Genomic DNA, 16,594 nt, shown 5'->3' with positions numbered 1-16,594 from the left:
ATCTCTAATTTTGTTGTAGAGAGAGTATAAGCAATAATAGGAAGGAACAAGGGTTTTTGCTGGTTGAGATAAGGATAGCTATACAGGGCATTGACTCACATTGATTTCCTGTGCGTGGGTGTTACCTTCTAGGTTAATTCTTTTTGATTTAACCTTTTCTCTAGTTCCTGTTCTCCTTTTCCTATTGGCCTCAGTTGCTTTAAGGTATCTGCTTTAGTTTCTCTGCATTAAGGGCAACAAATGCTAGCTAGTTTTTTAGGTGTCTTACCTATCCTCACCCCTCCCTTGTGTGCTCTCGCTTTTATCATGTGCTCATAGTCCAATCCCCTTGTTGTGTTTGCCCTTGATCTAATGTCCACATATGAGGGAGAACATACGATTTTTGGTTTTTTGAGCCAGGCTAACCTCACTCAGAATGATGTTCTCCAATTCCATCCATTTACCAGCGAATGATAACATTTCGTTCTTCTTCATGGCTGCATAAAATTCCATTGTGTATAGATACCACATTTTCTTAATCCATTCGTCAGTGCTGGGGCATCTTGGCTGTTTCCATAAGTTGGCTATTGTGAATAGTGCCACAATAAACATGGGTGTGCAGGTGCCTCTGGAGTAACAGTCTTTTGGTTATATCCCCAAGAGTGGTATTGCTGGATCAAATGGTAGATCGATGTCCAGCTTTTTAAGTAGCCTCCAAATTTTTTTCCAGAGTTGTTGTACTAGTCTACATTCCCACCAACAGTGTAAGAGGGTTCCTTTTTCCCCGCATCCTCGCCAACACCTGTTGTTGGTGGTGTTGCTGATGATGGCTATTCTAACAGGGGTGAGGTGGAATCTTAGCATGGTTTTAATTTGCATTTCCTTTATTGCTAGAGATGGTGAGCATTTTTTCATGTTTTCTGGCCATTTGAATTTATTCTTTTGAGAAAGTTCTGTTTAGTTCACGTGCCCATTTCTTTATTGGTTCATTAGTTTTGGGAGAATTTAGTTTTTTAAGTTCCCTATATATTCTGGTTATCAGTCCTTTGTCTGATGTATAGTTGGCAAATATTTTCTCCCACGTTGTGGGTGTTCTCTTCAGTTTAGAGACCATTTCTTTTGATGAACAGAAGCTTTTTAGTTTTATGAGGTCCCATTTATCTATGCTATCTCTTAGTTGCTGTGCTGCTGGGGTTTCATTGAGAAAGTTCTTACCTATACCTACTAACTCCAGAGTATTTCCTACTCTTTCTTGTATCAATTTAAGAGTTTGTGGTCTGATATTAAGATCCTTGATCCATTTTGAGTTAATCTTGGTATAGGGTGATATACATGGATCTAGTTTCAGTTTTTTGCAGACTGCTAACCAGTTTTCCCAGCAGTTTTTGTTGAAGAGGCTGTTATTTCTCCATCGTATATTTTTAGCTCCTTTGTCAAAGATAAGTTGCTTATAGTTGTGTGGCTTCATATCTGGGTCCTCTGTTCTGTTCTACTGGTCTTCATGTCTGTTTTTGTGCCAGTACCATGCTGTTTTTATTGTTATTGCTTTGTAATATATTTTGAAGTCAGGTATTGTGATACCTCCTGCATTGTTCTTTTGACTGAGTATTGCCTTGGCTATTCGTGGCCTCTTGTGTTTCCATATAAATTTAACAGTAGATTTTTCAATCTCTTTAATGAATGTCATTGGAATTTTGATGGGAATTGCATTAAACATGTAGATTACTTTAGGGAGTATCGACATTTTTACTATGTTGATTCTACCAATTCATGAGCATGGGAGATCTCTCCACTTTGTATAGTCTTCCTCAATCTCTTTCTTCAGAAGTGTATAGTTTTCCTTGTAGAGGTCTTTCACATCTTTTGTTAGGTTTACACCTAGGTATTTGATTTTGTTTGAGGCTATTGTAAATGGAATTGTTTTCATACATTCTTTTTCCGTTTGTTCATTGTTAGTGTATAGAAATGCTAATGATTTTTCTATGTTGATTTCATATCCTGCTACCTTGCTATAGGTATTGATGATGTGTAGAAGCTTCTGATTAGAGTTTTTTGGGTCTTTAAGGTATAGGATCATGTCGTCTGCAAATAGGGATATTTTGACAGTTTCTTTACCTATTTGTATTCCTTTTATTCCTTCTTCTTGCCTAATTGCTCTGGCTAGGAATTCCAGTACTATGTTGAATAGGAGTGGAGATAGTGGGCATCCTTGTCTGGTTCCTGATTTTAGAGGGAATGGTTTCAGATTTTTTCCATTAAGTATAATGCTGGCTGTAGGTTTGTCATATATAGCTTTTATAATGTTGAGGTACTTTCCTTCTATTCCTAGTTCTCTTAGAGCTTTTATCATGAAATGGTGTTGGATCTTATCAAAGGCTTTTTCTGCATCTATTGAGATGATCGAGTTGATTTTGTCTTTGCTTCTGTTAATGTGGTTTATTATGTTTATTGATTTTCATATGTTGAACCACCCCTGCATCCCTGGGATCAAGACTACTTGGTCGTGGTGAATGATCTTTTTGATGTGTTGTTGAATTCGGTTTGCCATTATTTTGTTGAGGATTTTTGCATCAATGTTCATTAAGGAGATTGGCCTATAGTTCTCCTTTTTGGAGGTGTCTTTACCTTTTTTTGGGATAAGTGTAATACTGGCTTCATAAAATGTGTTTGGCAGTTTTCCTTCCCTTTCTATTTCATGGAACAGTTTAAGGAGGGTTGGTATCAGTTCTTGTTTAAAGTTCTGATAGAATTCAGCAGAGAATCCATCAGGTCCTGGACTTCTCTTTTTGGGGAGACTCTTGATTGCTGCTTCAGTTTCATTTTGTGTTATAGGTCTATTCAGGTGATTAATTTCCTCTTGGTTCAGTTTTGGATGATCATATGTCTCTAGAAATCTGTCCATTTCTTTTAGATTTTCAAATTTATTTGAATATAGGTTCTCAAAGTAGTCTTTGTTGATTTCCTGGACTTCCATGGTGTTTGTTGTTATCTCCCCTTTTGCATTCCTAATTGTACTAATTTGGATTTTTTCTCTCCTCATTTTAGTCAGGTTTGCCAGGGTTCTATCGATCTTATTTATTTTTTCAAAGAACCAACTTTTTGTTTCATTAATTCTTTGTATTGTGTTTTCGGTTTCTATTTCGTTGATTTTATCTCTTATTTTTATTATTTCTCTCCTTCTATTTGTTTTGGGATTTGCTTGTTCTTGTTTTTCTCGGAGTTTGAGATGTATCATGAGGTCATTGATTTGGGATCTTTCAATCTTTTTAATATATGCACTCATGGCTATAAACTTTCCTCTCAAGACTGCCTTAGCTTTGTCCCATAGGTTCCGGTAGGTTGTGTTTTCATTTTCATTGAGTTCCAGGAACTTTTTAATTTCCTCTTTTATTGCATCAATGATCCACTCTTCATTAAGTAATGAGTTATTTAGTTTCCAGCTGTTTGCATGTTTTTTGTCTTTACTTTTGTTGTTGAGTTCTACTTTTAGTGCATTGTGGTCAGATAGTATGCACGGTATTATTTCTATTTTCTTATATTTGCTGAGGCTTCCTTTGTGCCCTAGGATATGATCTATTTTGGAGAAGGTTCCATGGGCTGCTGAGAGGAATGTATATTGTGTAGAAGTTGGATGAAATGTTCTGTAGACATCTACTAGGTCCACTTGATCTATTGCATATTTTAGATCTTGGATTTTTTTATTGAGTTTTTGTTTGGATAACCTATCTATTGATGATAATGGAGTGTTAAAGTCTCCCACAACCACTGTGTTGGCGTTTATATATGCTTTTAGGTTTTTCAGGGTATGTTTGATGAAATTGGGTGCGTTGACATTGGGTGTATACAGATTGATGATTATTATTTCCTTTTGGTCTATTTCCCCTTTTATTAGTATGGAATGTCCTTCTTTATCTCGTTTGATCAATGTAGGTTTGAAGTCTACTTTGTCAGAGATAAGTATTGCTACTCCTGCCTGTTTTGGGGGGCATTGGCTTGGTAAATCTTCCAGACTTTCATCCTAAGCATATGCTTATTTATGTCAGTGAGATGAGTCTCCTGTAAGCAACAAATTGTTGGATCTTCTTTTTTAATCCATTTTGTCGAACGGTGTCTTTTGATGGGTGAATTAAGTCCATTATCATTAAGCGTTAGTACTGATAGGTATGTGGTGATTCCTGCCATTTAGTTGTCTTAGTTGTTTGAAGGTTTGATTGTGTGTACCTAACTTGATGTTACTCTCTACTTTCTTGCTTTTTCTTTTCCTGTGGTTTGGTGCTGCCTGCCTTTTCATGGTTAAGTTGGGTGTCACTTTCTGTGTGCAGGATCCCTTGCAGAATCTTTTGTGATTACACTCATATTTTAAGCTATTTTTGTGTTGCCAGAGGGTTTGCAGAGGTATAGTAAATGCATTAAAATTATTGCTGAAGTAAAAAATAACTATTTTTGAAGTTCTTTGTTATTGTATTTTTTTAAAAGAAACTAGATCCTTAAAGATAAAACTGATTAACTTTTAAATACCAGCTAATTACAGTGCTGCTTAACAATAAGGATATGTTCTGAGAAATGTGTTATTAGGCGATTTCATTGTTGTGTGGAACATAATAGTGTATATATACATAAACTTCCAGGTATAGGTGAATCACTTGAAGTGGCCTCTTTGATGCAATCTAGAGATGCAGTAAACACACAATGTGTGAGGCTGCTGCTGGTGTAGCTTGATGTACTGTTTTATGGTTATTTTCAGTTATAAAGGAGTATACTTTAAAAACCATAAAAGCATACAATAGTAAATACATAAACCAGTAATATAGTTACTTATTACCAAGTGTCATGATTGTATGTAATCTAATGTGCTATACTTTTATACATCTGGCAGGTTTCTTTACACCAGCATCACCAGAAACATGTGAATATGTTGTTTTATGACATTAAAACTGTTACAGTGTCATCTGGCAATAGCAATTTTTGAAGTTCATTGTAATTTTATGGAGTACTGTTGTGTATATGTGCTGTCATTGACCAGAATATTATTATGCAGTACACAACTGTTTTCTTATAACTACTTTAGTCTTAATAATTTAATGTTAAGAACTATTAGAATTTTATGGTTTTACATTTATGAGGTATTATTTGGGCAAATCATACTCAATATGGTAACATGATGACATATATTTCCCTCCCTTTTTTGTTGTTTTAAAATATACATGACAAAATTTATCAGTTAGCCATTTTTAAATGAACAACTCAGTGGAATTTGAGTACTTTCACATTGCTATGTGACCATTACTACTGTCCATCCATAGGACTTTTTCTATCATTCTGAACTGAATTTCTGTAACTATTAAACAATACCTCTCCATTCTCCTTTACTTTCAGCCCCTGTAATTAGTATTCTGCTTTCTATCTCTATGATTTTTATTGTTTTAAATACCTCATATGAATTGAATCATACAATAGATTTTCTTTTGTGACTGCCTTGCTTTACTTAGCGTAGTGTCTTCAAGATTCACCCATATTGTAATATGGATCAGAATTCCTCCCTCTCTCCCTCCCTCTCTCCATCCCTCCATCCCTTCCTGCCTCCCTCTCAGGGTCTCACTGTGTAGCCCAGGCTGGCCTTCAACTTGTGATCCTCTTGCCTTAGCCTCTTGAGTGCTGGGATTGCAAGCATGCAGCACGACACTTAGATTTTTATTCCTTTTTAAAGCTGAATAATAATATTATGTATATACTGCATTTTGTTTATCCATTCATCCATCAATGGACATTTGGGTTGTTTTTACTTTTTGACTATTATGAGTAATGTTACTGTGAACATTGATATGCAAGTATATGTTTCAGTATTATATTTTTGTATATATTTTAACACTTTCCATTCAAGCATATGCATTTAACATTCATGCATAAATTTTGGGTTCCACTGATCATATCCTTAGACGGTTTATATTCCTTCTCCCAAACTCCCACCTTAACTCTGATCTCATCGCCTGTCCCTACCCGTACCTTGAGCTGGATAGTTACTTGTAGATACATAGGTTTCTTGGCAAATCTGTTTAAAATCTTTAAAATCTGATTTTAAAGGCTAAAAAATTTTTTTTAATTTTTATTTCATTCATATGTGTATACAATGTTTGGGTCATTTCTCCCCCCTTCCCCCTTGTTACTAGGCAGAAACTATTCTGCCCTTATCTCTAATTTTGTTGAAGAAAGAGTATAAGCAATAATAGGAAGGACGAAGGGTTTTTGCTCTCTACAGAGCTATCCTTATCTCAACCAGCAAAAACCCTTCGTCCTTCCTATTATTGCTTATACTCTCTCTGCAACAAAATTAGAAATAAGGGCAAAATAGTTTCTGCTGGGTATTGAGGGGGGGGAAAGGGAGGGGGGCGGAGTGGGTGGTAAGGGAGGGGGTGGGGCAGGGGGGAGAAATGAACCAAGCCTTGTATGCACATATGAATAATAAAAGAAAAATGAAAAAAAAAAGGATAGCTATACAGGGAGTTGACTCGCATTGCTTTCCTGTACATGTGTGTTACCTTCTAAGTTAATTCTTCTTGAACTAACCTTTTCTCTAGTTCCTGGTCCCCTTCTCCTATTGGCCTCAGTTGCTTTAAAGTATCTGCTTTAGTTTCTCTGTGTTGAGGGCAACAAATGCTATCTAGTTTTTTGGGTGTCTTACCTATCCTCATACCTTCCTTGTGTGTTCCCACTTTATCATGTGATCAAAGTCCAATCCCCTTGTTGTGTTTTTCCACATGAGGGAGAACATACAATTTTTGGTCTTTTGGTCCAAGCTAACCTCACTCAGAATGATGTTCTCCAATTTAAAGGCCAAAGTTTTGAGTGGAATAAAAACATTTGGGCATGTATTGGTGCTTCACCGGTGACTCTCCCTCTGTTTTTTTTTTTTCCAGGAAAAAACATAGGTCTTTGTGTAGCTGTTACTTCAGTAATTTTCCCCAAAATGTCGTGGTGCCTTGGTCTTTCTGAATTCTGATCTCAGCCTTTTCATTTCAGAGGTGGCAATGGAGCCTATTTGGGTTTCTTCTCCATACTGCAGTCCCCAAAGTGTTTTCAGAAAACAATTCCATGAGTTTATGGGGCTTACTTGTTTGTCTTCCTTTATTTAGGAATCAGTTTTGAGCTGCCTGCTGTCCAATGTCAGATACATAGTTTGTCCATTTTTCTTGTTGTTTATATGTGCAGAGTAATTCTTGGACCCCATTACTTCCTCATGGGTGAAAATAGAGATCTCAACACTTTTACAATGGAGAATGATATTCTTTGCAAGTCATACTGCCTGCCTATTTCAGATTGAATTTAAATACCATTTTAATGTTGCCTAAATTAAATTTATTTTGCTAACAACATTTCTGTTTTTCTTCCACACATAGTTGTAAATAATATTAGTTACCAGTTAACTTGATGCATTAAATTAAGGCAGATAAAAGTAATGATTTGTAATTGCTGAATATTTTTAGTACTTTTGTGTCTCTTTGAAAATCATTGCCTCTTTTGGTGTCCTCCCTCCCCCCTCTCTTCCTCCTGGCCTTTCTGTCTCCCTTCCTCTTTTATTTCTGTGGAACTTTTTTTTTTTTAAAACAATAAAAGTTGGTTTTTATTCTGTCTGTTGAGATGCAGTGAGATGGTGTAAGTGTAGTACTGTTTATTATTTCTTTATAAATTTCCCCAATTAATTAAAGAGTATTGCCATTTGGAAGTAGAGCTTTAGCATAAACTATTGTAAAATAACTTTTTTTTCCTTAAAGGATATGAGGTGTTCATGAAAGAGTTAAATTGATGGCTCTCATGCTTATGGTTGACTTAGTTGGTGGCATGAACTTCATTTTTTTATCATATAGTGTTTACAGTGTTTGGTACCTGATTGGCATTGTATGTTTATCCTGTTGTGGAACAGGGACTTGAAATTCTTAGGGAAGTGTTTGAAAATGATCCAGTATTAGTGCTATGATACATATGTCATACATCCAGGCTTAACAAAGGCATTTTTATTCTGGCATCAGAAATGTCCATTGGAAATCTGAAGAGCAAACACTGAAGAAATTTATAGCCATAATTTACATATCTCTCAAAATATCAGGGTCACACTTGAAATTGTAGGTAAGAGGACTATAAATACATTAATGACAAATGGCAGCAAAATATTGAATTCCATTTCATCACATTTTATTATTTCTTTAACATTTCAAAATATCTTTAAAAATTGCTGCTTCTAGATATATTCATTGAGTTTGATGTAGCAAAATACTGTCTTAATTTATTGGTAGCTGATATAAAATTCAGACATCTTTTTAAAATAAATTTTTATTTTGATGTGTTCATTATATGGTGGGGGAATTCAAAGTGACAATTCCAATCAGACTTATATTGTACATTATTTACATTTCCCCCATTGTCTCTCCTCCTCAGCTGCCTCCCCATCAGACATCTTATTATTCAAATATTTTAGGTACAATGACTACTCATTTATTAGAAAATTCAGACTGATATATAGTAGTCACTAGATTCATTTTCCCAAGCTGCTTCTGCTTTTGATCTGTTATTGCTAAGGACAGGGATCTACTGTAGTGCTACTTAGGCAACACAAATGCACTGTTTAATTCTTCTCAATTGCTTATCATTGAAATCACGGGTTATATTTGTTATTTTGGTAGTGTGTTCCCTTCTAATTCTGTCTTTGAATGCTGTCATTAAATAGATTCGTCTTTGGATATTAGCTTCTCCTGGTTCTGTGTTCATAGAAAAGTTACTCTCTTTCCTGGTTTATCTCATATTAGCATGGTTTAGTAAATGAGCTGACTTTGAAGCTAGTTTGTGAGGATTTGAATCATAGCCCTACTTACAAGCTATGTAACTTTGGGCAAGTTACTAGCTTTTCTGCCTCTTCTTTCTAATCTGTAAATAAGGCACTTTATTAGACTTGTCTATAAAACAGTTTGAGCAAACCTGGCACCTTGTATGCTCTGAATAAACATTTGCTATTATTGTCTATAAAATGAGAGTAAAAATTATATAATAGGGTTATGAGTCCTGAATGAACAAAACAACCAAAACACTTTGCAAAGGGTCCTAGAACATGTTTAGCACATGGTGTATATAATGGGGTTGGTGATAAATACGATGAAGCAGATATGTCTGTGGAATAGGCATAAATCCAAGATTTGTAACAAAGATCAAAGCATGGAAATCCTTTAATTTGCTAATTGGTAGTGACATACAGGAGGAGTTCCAGCACACTTTTAGGTAACTGGTACAAAATAAATCAACTTTTCAATCCCAGATCATGCGAAGATATGTTAGATCAAGAATCCTATCTAATCAGACTTCAGAATTATAAGCTTAGTATACCTATTTGTTTGGAGTTGGCCTCATTCTGCAGATGGCCAGGGAAGTAAAATTGTTTATGGGGAGAGCTTTTACCTCAGCTGTATTGCATTAAGGATATGATATAAAACCTCCTTCAATATCAGTGGTGGTTTAGAAGTTGTTAAAAATGGATTGGAAGACATGATGCAGGATGCTCTTAAATTCCATTTTCCCTTTATTCTGTAGTAATATAATCCTAATTTTTTTGTGATCGCTATGTTGATGCCTGGAAGAAGAGACTATATTTCCCAACCTAGTGGCTAAGTTCTGACAAGAAATAAAAGCAAAAGTATTGTGTGTGTGCTGCTAAAGGGCCTTGACTGAACTGGGGGAGACCCCTTTTTGCCATTCAGTTTTCTTCTTCTTTTTTTATCTTTATTAAAGGCATAATAACTAGAGCTTTAACAATCATTTTAGAGCATGAGATAATCTTGAATATGTAAGCCAGAAACCTAGAATTGTTACCAAATAGATAGTCTCTGGAAAACTCTGGTCAGAAGATTTAAGGTACTAGCATCCCACGTTGGAAAGAATCCGAGCATGATGTGAAAATATAGTAAAGTTTATTAGAAGTGAGGGAAAGTTATAGAGAGAGTAGTGATGGATCCCAACCAGGTGAGCTAGGAGCCAGCAGCTGTTTTTTGTTTAAGGGGTCTTTTATAAATTCAAAGTGCAAAAGGTGGAGTAGAGGGAGGGATCTGGCAGTCTCTGTAGGATTGACTAGGGTGATTGACAGGTTTGATTTACTGTGCACATGCACTCAAGCTCGTTCTCAGGCATTTTAATTACACGCATGAGGTGTGCTAAATATTTGTGTTTTAAGCAAAGGGCTTTTACCTGAGAGGTAATCAAGGCGGAGTGGAATTGCCTCAACGCTTTCTGTCTTATAATCTTTTTTTTCCCCCGCAACTGTAAAGGATAGCATTGAGCTGAGAGTGGGTTTAGCTTGAAATAAGCTGGGAAAAGCCATCCTCATGGAGACTACAAAGTCAGAGTGTCCAAATCGCTATTGTTAGCCTGCCTCAGGCTGGTGGAAGAGAAAGTTAGAAGCTTGGGTCCCTAAGGACACTGTAGCACTTCACTATCTCCAGATTTGTTTTATAAAAGAAAAAAAAGCCAACCCATAATATTATTTAAGCTACTGCTAGGTTGGGATGTACTATAATGTGCAAACTTGTATTCCTATGTAGAAAGGAAGAAGTATAAATAATTAAGGACAGTATATAGTTGCATGAGGAGAGAGAAAATAGAAGAGTTGAAGGAGAATAGCATAAATAACAAAGGGAATGAAAAAGATTATAGATCTATTTTGATCATACTAGTGAAATTGAGAAATTAGATTAAAGGGAAATATGAAACTATTTTAAATTCATTTTGATAGGAAAATATTGAATAATTTAGTGATATTTATACAACTCATTACCAAATTACATTTTGTTGGATATTGGTGATTGATTGGTTAGGAAAGCTGGTGATATTGGTAGGGTGCATTAATCATTCTTGCCTTTAGAATATAGATCAGTAGTTTTTCATAGGCTATGTTCATTGGTTTATTATGCCATTGTTAAATGAAATATTTGTGACTTTAGATTTTTGGGTAAATTGCTTCTTCTTAATGACACAGTATATCCTCAAATTTTTAGATTGGTACATTTGCAAAAATATTTTAAAATATGTTGGGCTTCAGTGGCTCACGCCTGTAATCCTAGCTACTCAGTAGGGCAGGGATCAGGAGGATCATGGTTCAAAGCCATTCAGGGCAAATAGTTCTTGAGACCCTATCTCAAAAAAACCCATCACAAAAAAGGGCTGGCTGAGTGGGTCAAGGTGTGGGACATGAGTTCAAGTTCCAATACTGCCAAAAAAAAAAAAAAACTCGATTAGGCATTGCTTATGGACGAGGTTGAGCCTGTATACTAAATGGTTAATTTTCGTTTGCTATTTAATATAGAGATGCATAATTGTTGGGGTTCTTCAGAGAAACAAATAAACAGGTCATAGGAAGGAAGGTAGTTAGGTAGATGGATAGATAGATAGTAAGTAGGTAGGTATTAGATGGATGGATGGATGTATAAGAAGGGATTTATTTTGGGAATTGGTTCAGGTGATTAAGAAAGCTGAGAAAAAAGTCCATAATATGTCATCTGCAAGCTGACCAGGAAAGCCACTGATAGAATTCTGTATGAACTTGAAGGCCTAACAATCAGGGAAGTTCAGAGTTTAATTTCAGTCCAAGGCCGAATCCTAGGGACCATGTGTTGTTTAAGGTGTAAATCTTGGAATCCAAAGGACCAAGAACCAGTAGCTCTGATTTCTGACAGCAGAAGATGGATGCCTCTGTTTGAGGAGAGAGAATTTGCCTTTTCTTGACCTTTTTGTTATTCAGATAAGCTCTCAACAGATTACATGATGCCTACTTACACTGGTGAAGGCAGATATTCTTTACTTAGTCTACTGTTTTAATTGCTTATTTCTTCCAGAAACACCCTCACTGATATACCCAGAAACAATACTTCACCAGCTATCTGAGCATCCCTGAATGCAGTCAAGTTGACGTATAAAAATAGGCATAATAAAATATTCTAGTTTTCACCCATGAATCATAGAAATATTGTGCGTTGCTTGTCCTTGTAGTAAGAAATATATGTAGAAGGAAATTTTCTAGCTTCCAATTGTTAACGTCAGCAGATTTTTCTTAATAACAATAGCAACAACAAAAGTAGCTGCCATTGATTCTGATTTTGGCTTTATGAGCGTTTTAAGGTTATTTTATCTCAGTGTCCTTTAATTTTCTTCACTGAAAAATGTGTATAATAGTACTTACTAAAGATGGTGAGAGAATTATATAGTATAATTACAAAGCATGAGAAAAAAAGTGCCTTGCTTTCAGGAAGTACAAAATAAGGATAGCCATTATCATCATACTTAATAATATGTCAACATGCTAGGAATTATCACAGTAATTTCAAAGACAAAATATTTAGGCTCAGCGAGGCTAAAATGAGCTAATTCCTTATTGGCCTACTTTTATATTGGCATTGCTAGAATTTAGATTTAGTTCTTTCTGACCTGAGATAGTATCTAAGGTATCATACTACTTCCCAACAGCATCAATTCCCTTTGTTGTCCTCCTTTTCACCTAACTTTATATCATATGAATTTCCTGTTAAGATTTCTTATTGATCCATGATAGATATCTCACCAGTGATTGTACCATGATTTCTGTTTTCTTCTATATATTTCCATCTTTGTCATCCATCTAACTATTGTATTAGTGGATCAGATACCAGCTGAGGATATCATGATAATATTTTCATACATGCATTAGTAAAGATGCTGTCATAATTCTTGTATTCCAAACCCTCCCCCTGCAGTTCTGGGATTTGAACTCCAGGCTTATTAGTACTTGTTAGTCAGTCACTCTACTGCTTGAGCCACACTAGTAGAAAGGGGAGGCTTTTGGGGCTTAGAAATATAAAAATGCAGGGGCTTCTGCTCCTCTGGTCAAAAGGCTTGACTGTAAGACCTCCTTTAAAATTATTTCCAACTGCATCTCTCTGGAGCCAGCTAGGATGTGCAGGGAGTCCTTTCTTTAGCTTGTTCTTGCTGTGTGGATCACAGATTGCCTGTCTTAAACTTTATTTTGCAGAGTGCCAGATAGTGTACTTGTAGAGCTCACGAAGGCTTTCCTTTTCTGCTTAAACCCCAGAATAGGTTGGGGGCGGGGGAAGGCTGAGGTTTCCTCCCTTATCCCTATCATTTTGCCTATCATCTGATATTAGGGTCCATTGCTTCCTTTACAAATCTAAATTTTAATATTTCTGGATTATACCTGATCTTTGTCTATTGTTTACTTTTGTACTCCTATGCCTTTCTGAGCCACCCATCCTCCCTGCAACCACACACCTGATATTTTGTTTCAAATATAGGAAAGTGCTGGGTGTCTCTAATCTACCATCTTTCCTCCTCCTTCTGGAGACTTCTGTGAGTAGGTTCTCTTAAAATGTAACAGACTAGAAGAGATTGCCAGTTATTCTTCTGCACATAATTACCTGGAGCTGGAATTGAAGTGGCTTGGTTGTTACCATGAAGAAAGAAAACTAGTATGAGATTAAAGGCTGATAAGCTAAAGGGGCAGAATCGAAAGATGAAAAGAGATTTATTTTTTAAAACTGTTGCATTGAATTACTTTTGTTAATTGAGAATTTAAATTCCTTTTTCTTTTTTTTTTTTTTTTTTGTGGTAGGACTGGAGTCTTGACCTCTACCACTTGAGCCATACCGCCAGTCCATTTTGCTCTGTTTATTTTGGAGATAAAGTCTCAAGAACTGTTTACCCAGGCTGGCCTCGAACTCTGATCTGCCAGTTTCAACCTCTTAAGTACCTAGGATTACAGGCCTGAGCCATGGGACCTAGATTAAATTTCTTTATTTTCAAAGCCATTTTGAGTTGGTTGTCTTGTGTTTGTATTTTAAGATGTCATAATTGATACAGGTTGTCAGGCAGGGACTGTCTTTGAAAAGAGGTGGTATTTAAGTAGAGATCTCAATTATAAGAATGAGGCAAAGGAACTGTAGTTTAGGTAGAAGGAAGAGCAAGACCTGAGAACTTGGCATATTCTAGAAACTGGCAGCAGGATAGTATGGTTTTTAATGACCAAGGGTAATTGTAACTAGTATTTATAAGTTGCTTTATAGTATATAAATAATTTTTATATATATTATCATATGATCTTCACAATTATGTGATTCTTATTTTATAGCTGGATAAACTTCCAATATATTTTATAGCCCATGATTGATTCTACTATATCATGGTGCCAATCAAGTATATAGTATGTGTGTGCACATAGATACATGCATAATCAGAGACAATGGCAAATGTAATAATATATTCACTTGAATATATTAGTAATACCACTTTTAGCAGTATTAATTTGTTCATGGTTGAAGGCACAGATGGCAAGGCCAGATTTGTAAACCCATTTGAATATTATAAGTTAATTGCATCAATAAACACAATCTGGTGTGTTATCATGTGTAACTGTTAAGGTGAATGATGAACTCCTGATAGAAACCCATAAATGTGATTATGTGTTTGTACTTCATAACTAGGAAGATTAATTTGTAAGATAATAGCTGAATTCTATGAATTAATATTTTGTACTCATGTATACAGGAAGCCTGGTATTTTAAATGAGTATGTACATGTTCTGTGACCCTATTGACAAGAAATGTTGAAAATGTGGTGAATGTAAATGATGAATGAAAATTGAATTTTGACAATTTGGAAGGGGTGTATCAAAGTTTTCTTTTCTCTCTTTTTCTTCTTCCCCTCCCTCCCTCCCATCTGTCCTTCCTCCCTTCCTTTCTTCCTTCCTTCCTTCTCCTCTCTCAATCATATTTTAGTTTAGTTGGTTTCACCAAGTACTTTTTCATAAACCAAATGTTGATTTTTAACTAGTATTAAAGGCTCATGTTACTGATATTATTTTTGCTTGCTTTTTCCTGTGTGTTTTTTGTATCAATAAACATACCATTTTATAAACTACCCTTTTCACTTATAGTCAGACTGAGCAAAAAAGAAGATTTTTAATAAATTTTGTGGCAGTATTTAATTTTAAAATGAATTGAGGCCAAAGGAGGAAGTATTTAGAAGATGTAGTCTAGAGTTGAATTGAAATAATGTATATGGAGCTCTTTAAATATTTGTATTGTATAACTCATGATTAGTTTTTGTCTAAAGTTTTATTTATAAGTCCCTTGATCAACTTTAAGCATTTCTGTTTCCTAGCATTGTTTGTTTTTAAGGAAAATATATCTTTAAAATATAACAGTCATGTTTAACCTCTGTCTTCTTGTAGTAATCATTCATTAAATTTGTTGAATACATAATTTCATTTTTCTTTTGAAATTTTTAGTTACTCTCTTTATTACTGAATTACTTCAAGTAGCACTGTGCAATAATGATTTTGGTTTTTATCCTTTCCAGTTTATTTTAATTTAAGAATTATCATTTGAATGCTTATGATCAATCCATTTATTCTGAGAGAAGATTAGGCTACAGGAAGTTTCAACATAGTTTTTCTATTGTTCATTAATTATATTACTAGCTATTTGAGTTGATTCTTGCTGTCTTTGAAATATGTGAAAAATAAGATCTTTACATTCACATTTGAATTGAAGTTGATCCTATCTGTAGAATAATTACTACTGAAAACTTTTTCATTATAAGTAAGAATGTAGTACAATGATTTTGCTGGAGAAAAATCTCTTGTTGAAACTTAAAATGTAGTCGCATAATTTAGATACTTAATGCTTTGCCACTTTTAATTATTGGTATTTTCTTTTTTTTATTAACATTTTCAATTACATTCACAAAATGGGGGCAGTTCACAATTTCTCTTAAACATTTTCAGCTTTATTGAGGTATTATTTATATCTACAAAATATATCCACATCAAAAATGATTTTTCTCATATCTTACTTTATCTGTCATTTTCCCATTTTAATCTGTCACCTTCTTGCTTGGTGACAAATACTACTATGATCTCAATCACTATATATTAGTTTCTCTGTTGTAGAGCTTCATTTACCTATATTCTTTTTTGTTCCTAGTATCTTTCATCAGACATATTTTGAGATTCATCTATGTTATTGTTTGTGCATGTCAGTAGTTTTTAAAATTAATGAATACTATTCTATTTTATGAGCATGCCATAATTTGAAGGTTATTATAAGTTGCTTTGAGTGTTCTTGTATAACTCTTTGTATGGACATATATTTTAATGTCCTTTATAAACATGCAAGTGTGGGATTGTTGGTTTATATGGTAAGTACATATTTAACTTTGCAGGAAATTGTGAAACAGTTTTTTTCTTTTTTACACTTTCTGGAAGAATTTATTAGAATTGCAGTTGTATCTTCTATAAATGTTTGGGAGAAGTCACACGGGCCTGGGGTTTTATTGTTAAGGGCGTTTAGAATATCTATCCAGCTTTTTTGGGTTTTTTTTTGGAGGGGAGAGGGAGTACTAGAGATTGAACTCAGGACCTCAAGCTTGCTAGGCAAGTACTCTACCACTTGAGTCACATGCCTAGCCCATTTTACTTCAGTTTGATTTTCAGGTAGGATCTAACTTTTGCTATGATGGCCTCGATCATGATCCTTCTTCCTCTATCTCCGAAGCATCTGGGATTACAGGCATGTTAATAGTCTTACGGCTCTTT

General features: G+C 35.0%; 1 protein-coding gene across 6 annotated transcripts in view; it reads left to right on the top strand.

Moving 5' to 3' along the window:
* Fut8 (fucosyltransferase 8) overlaps positions 1-16,594 on the top strand; it is a 289,757-nt gene that overhangs the window by 111,626 nt on the left and 161,537 nt on the right. The gene's annotated exons all lie outside the window — the stretch shown is intronic.

The sequence above is a fragment of the Castor canadensis genome, chromosome 3 (genome assembly GCF_047511655.1).
Source record: "Castor canadensis chromosome 3, mCasCan1.hap1v2, whole genome shotgun sequence".
In the NCBI taxonomy this organism is placed as follows: Eukaryota; Metazoa; Chordata; class Mammalia; order Rodentia; family Castoridae; genus Castor; species Castor canadensis.
The sequence above is the reverse complement of the archived record's forward strand: the minus strand, read 5'-3'. Positions and strand labels throughout refer to the sequence as shown.